We start from the raw sequence: 5627 nt of genomic DNA, 5'->3' as shown, positions 1-5627 counted from the left end.
AAAAATTGATTAATGTCCCCACCTACTTTACAAAAGTCACACATTGCTAATCTTGGGTAACAATCAGTGACAAAACAGAACACAGATTTATATGCCAAATAATACTTTGGTTCTTGTACCCAGTGCAACTCACTTTGAGTTCTGAATTTATTGTCAACCCAACAGAAAAGAAATAGTGTTCAATATTTTATGGTTTTAAACAGAAAAATGTTTCAAGTTTATGTTTCTTTGAATTTCTGTTGTTATACTGTGGACGATTTGTATTACTTTGAAAGGTTATTTCGATGCCCCCAAACAAATTCACCTCCAATCACTACCAATAGACCACAATTTGGGGCAGGATTGGCAAGTTGAATGGGGAGAAATAATAATATCTCAGGCTTTTTTTTAATCTGTAATTTAAAATCTAAGTTGAGTTAAAACTAGCACGAGTCACTTATAACAATGGATGACAAAGTACATTACATTACCGACATAAGTTTCGGAACAATGCAGTAGCTCAGAAATCTGGTAACTAAATTGTAATTATTCACAGGATCTGTACTTATGAATTTGCATACTCACTAAAGGTTATTTGCTACTTATAAACCAGTACTTGCCATGAAAGCATTCTAACCATAACTTAAAGTGACAAAATGACTCAATAAAAATAAATTAATTAAAATAAATTTTAAAAATAAAAATAAAATAAAAATTTTATTTTTCAATAAAATTGAAAAATTCCCATGATCATTTGCAGAGAGCAGCAATTTTTTTTAAATGGACATACTTGATGTACATATTTAGATAAACTTGAATATGGTCTTTCTGTTTTAGATCTCAATTTGTAGACAAGTCTCTTTTCTTTAGTTTAAACAAAGCATGATATTATTCCTCTCTACTTTTCCATTTTTTCCTGTTGTGCATTTTCCTACTTAAATGGCACCCAAATGCTATATAATGTTCCTAGCTCTAATAAGGCTGTGATATGCCTTATGAGAGAACATATGTGTTAGTAAGCTTTATTCAGGTATGAGTAGAGTGTTATTGGCAGAGTTCAATGTAATGAATAAATGATCTATATTAAATCAGTTATCTTACAACAGAAACACATGTCAAATACTGCTGTTTAATGATATTTATAGGTTGAGAGATATTCTGAACCAGAGATTTGCAGAAGCCTAACCATATATTAATTCTAGAAGTAATATTCAATAACTCAGTGTTCACAGCAATTTTGTAAAACCATGGATAGGAAGACTTGATTGTTTTTCAATAAGAACAGATTTTGAGAAGATATGATTGATAGTCGATCCATTGTTAGCTGTATTCACAAAAAATAGATCAAATATGGTATGGCTAGTTACTTTCTACAAGATCACATATGCAGATCTTTCTTTCTCTCTCTCTCTCTCTCTCTCACACACACACACACACACACAAACACAAAAACACATGCATGCATGTACATGTGCAAGCTCACACACACACACCTGCACACTTTTTAACCAGTGATAGAGTAAGATTAAGCCCTCCCGTTGATCCTCGATTTGCTCGAGCGGGCCCAGTAACGTCTCCATTGGGGACTTTGTTGTTACTGTGTTTGGCATATCGAATACGTCACGGGTAGCTTGCCAGGCTCTGCCGTGCGGGCGAGATACTCGGTAGCTTGCCGGGCTCTCCGAGAGGGGCGGAGGAATCGAACTCGGGTGGGCCATGTTGGCCGCTTGTAAGGCAAACGCCCTACCACTGTGCTATATTTACACCAAAATGTGATAAGTATTAGTTAAGAGACATCACTGCTTCTTTCTTTCTAGGCCAGTCTTAGAAAGAAAACATTGGGATTGGAGGCACATTTCCAACTGCTACTGCGAGAGCAATTATCTGAGAATTTGGATGTTATTAAAGATAGTTTTTGCATCTTCTTGGCCTTCTGCAAATCGCCACCCAAAGTGGATCTATTTTGTTCATCACTTGCTAATGTCTTGATCCTGTAAGCAGAACACAAATAATGAAAAGGATATTTTTTGAGCTCCCTTTTCTATTGAACACACAATGTATCAGTACATACGTCAAATAATCCAACAAGGCAACACAGAACTAAAATGATCATTTTTAAAGTAAAAAGAGGAGCTGGGGGGAAAGCGGCCTGGGTTGGTCTGTGATCACGGAGTCAGGCGCGTCCCACTCGGCCCTACCGCTGCCCAGTCCCGGCCCGCACCATGGCCGCCAGGGCAGCAAGCAAGTTCTAGAAGAGGAGCGCCAAGCTTCCGGGGAGCATACAGCCGGTGCATGGAGCACAGAACCCTCCACTGGACCCTTGGCTCACTAAAAACTTCATCAAAGAATGGTCAAAAGTCAGCGCAGTTCCTCTGAAGAGTAAGAAGGCCTCCAATTTTCACAAATTTTCTCAGAATACCAGTGATGCTTGGGACATTGGCGATGATGAAGAAGAGGACTTTTCCTCCCCTTCTTTTCAAACTCCGAATTAAAAGTTGCTTTGGCAACTGCAGCCCAAGTCCTGGAAAACCGCAGCAAGCTAAGGGTGAAGCCAGAACGGTCCCAGTTCACGACACCTGACATCCCCGCTAACTATAAGGTCATCAAATCCAGCAGTGACACCCAGTTGTTACGAAATTCCAGTGACCCCTGCCTGAGGAACCCGCTCCACAAACAGCAGTCCCTCCTGCTCTGCCCCATCATCCCACTCGTGGGCCACATCTCAGAACAAAAATGCTTTGTGGGGGCACCTCCAATGACTGCGCAAGAGAAGACGTGGCTAGAAAAATTCTGTCAGCTTCTTTCCAGTCACAACACTGACATGGAAGTGCAGCTGGCCAGAGGTTCCCAGGGAAGTCCTGCCTGTGACCTGAAGGCTCTTGTCAGGCTACCTCCCAACAAACACAGAGCGAGAAAAAAAGGGAATGCCCTGACCCAGAGGCAGGGTGGGAAGGGGGTATTGGGGGGTTGGGGGGTGGGAGGGATACTGGGGTCCGTGTTGGTAGAAAATGGGCACTGGTGGAGGGATGGGTATTTGATCATTGTATAATCGAAACCCAAGCACAAAAATTTGTAAATCTACAACTGTACCTCATGGTGCTTCACTAATAAATTTTTTTTTAAAAAAAACAAACAAACACAGAGTGGAGGAAGCGGGAGGAACACTTTGGCTTCATTGAGCAGTATTACGACTCCTGAAATGAGGAGCACCATCAGGACACCTACAGACAGATCCACATGGACATTCAAAGGACGAACCCTCTCATTCCGTTGTTTCAGCAGCCGCTGGTGCAGGAGATCTTTGAAAGAATCCTCTTTATCTGGGCTATCCGACACCCTGCCAGTGGCTATGTCCAGGGAATTAACGACCTGGTCACTCTGTTCTTTGTCGTGTTCCACTCAGAAAACGTGGAAGAGGACGTAGAGAACTTCCACGTGACCAATCTGGCTGAGATGGTCATGCTGCAGAGCATTGAAGCCGACAGCTTTTGGTGCATGAGCAAGCTTCTGGACGGGATCCAGGATAACTACACCTTCGCACAGCCGGGAATCCAGAAGAAGGCCAAGGCCCTGGAGGAGCTGGTCAGCCGGATCAATGAGCAGGTACACAATCACTTCAGGAGGTACAAGGTCGAATACCTGCAGTTCGCCTTCGGGTGGATAAACAACGTGCTGATGCAGGAGCTGCCTCTGCGCTGCACCATCCACGTGTGGACACCTACCAGTCTAAGCCAGAGGGGTTCTCCCACTTCCACATCTACGTTTGTGCAGCCTTCTTGGTCAAGTGGAGCAAGGAGACCTTGGATGAGGAGGACTTTCAGGGGCTCCTCATTGCTGCTACAGAACCTCCCGACCATCCCCTGGGGAAACGAGGAGATCGGGCTGCAGACTCAAGTACATGTTCACCCACGCCCTGTATCACTACCGCTGATAGGTGCTGCTCCCGCTGGACCACGCAGTCTGATCACTGTGGCCTCTGCAAGCTGGGGCTGGCCCCCACGCCACCTCTCTGCGTGGGGCTCAGAGGCGCCACCGTCAGTATTCTGGTGCCGTGGGATCGGGTCCAGATGGAGGAGGGGGTACCGGGGCGTCTGCCCCTCTCAAGCAAAACTGGACAACAATTCAAGGCAGGTGGTGGGAGGCTCAGGGTCCGACTCTCGACCCCTTCCCTCCCCCGTTCCCCCACGCGAACTGGCTGTCCTTAACCTCCAGTACCACCTGACTGCGCTGTTCTGTGTGACGTTGTTTGATTTGATCACAAGTTAAAACCGCCTTACACTCCACGACACTCCTCTCCCCTCCTGCCTCGCTTCTGCCTTTTCCCTGCCACCTGGTTTGAGCCAGGGAGGGGTTATCCCTTAGAAAGGAGGAGGCTCCCCGCACAACACTCCGCCCAGTGCCAGGCGCTCTTGCTCCCTTCTGGGGGATGTCTGCACCCGTGGGCGAGGTGCAGGGAGGACCCGTGAGCACACTAACACACTTCCTCCAGAAGGACCACAGGGGACAGGGACTTCCCCTTTGCAGGCCTGGCTCCAGGTGACCCACTCCAAGATATTACGTGTAACTTGTGTCATTATGTCTATGGGTATGATGTACTAGTGCTATGCCCTATTTGAGCAGATACGGTTTTATATTTATAATGTGCATCCATGTGAAAGCAATCCTAGGTCACTAGCACAGGAGGCCTGGCCTGGCCCATGGCTTCAGCCCCTCCAGGTTGGTCCCTGGGAGTCCTCTTGAGTGGAGCAAAGCTGAACAGATGGGGCTGAGCCTGGGGCCACTGCCCTGCTCCTCCTCCTCTCATCGGGCTCCCCACCTGTACCCCTGGGGAAGTCCCCAGAGGCAGAAGGCTTTCTGCATGATGTTAGTCCTGCCCTTCACCCCAGACTCTGGAAAGGAAGGCCTTTCTTGTTTTCAGGACAGCCGCTGTCTGTGACTGACATGGTGCCAAGCACTGGGGCAAGGGTCTCTCCTCAGAGCGAGGCAGCACCTGGCACGCCCCCCCACCCTTCACAACCCTCGCGTCAGCAGAGCATGCAAGTTGTGGGGCCCACATTCAGCGGGGGATGCTTGACTGGGGGGAGGCGTGGCCCCCAGGAAAACTAGTGCAGCATATGATGTTTCTCATTGGCAGCTGTTTCTCAGGAATCCTTCCCGCCCCTCCTCTCCCCTCCTCTGTGCCTCAGAGCCTTCTCCACAGAGAGGGGGGCCGTGACCAGCCCTCACCAGACAAATTAAAGAGAGACACTTGTGTTCCCAAGTGGTGGTTTTATTTTTTTAGTTTTTATGTTTGTACAGGAAATTGTGGATAAAGTGAAGAACTGTAACTAAATATAGTGTGTTTCCTCCTCCAAAAAAAAAAAAAAGTAAAGGGGGTATGGTGCCACCAGCAGGTCAATCTGTACCTGTGAGGCGAGTGCATCAGCAGCCTGATGGCGTTTTCAGACTTCCAGATACCCCCAAATTGCTGCTGTGCCTTTGGCCAGACCCCAAAACCTTAGGGCAAAGTTTACCAAGAAAGTAAATGGTCAAAAGTTAGGTATGTGGGAAGACACACTCACAAACCACCTCCGGCTCAGCTATATAATTGGAGGCATGGCCTCTCTGGTTCCTGATCGAACTGCTTAAGGACCATGATCCCAGAGACT

The 5627-nt window shown here is 46.8% G+C and overlaps 1 pseudogene; it reads left to right on the top strand.

Moving 5' to 3' along the window:
* Nucleotides 1-2201: 2201 nt before the first annotated feature.
* Nucleotides 2202-5310, top strand: LOC130019342 (TBC1 domain family member 22B-like; annotated as a pseudogene).
* Nucleotides 5311-5627: the final 317 nt, after the last annotated feature.

The sequence above is a fragment of the Sorex fumeus genome, unplaced genomic scaffold, assembly GCF_029834395.1.
Source record: "Sorex fumeus unplaced genomic scaffold, SorFum_2.1 ptg000008l, whole genome shotgun sequence".
Taxonomy (NCBI): Eukaryota; Metazoa; Chordata; class Mammalia; order Eulipotyphla; family Soricidae; genus Sorex; species Sorex fumeus.
This window is presented reverse-complemented; position numbering and strand designations above follow the sequence as displayed.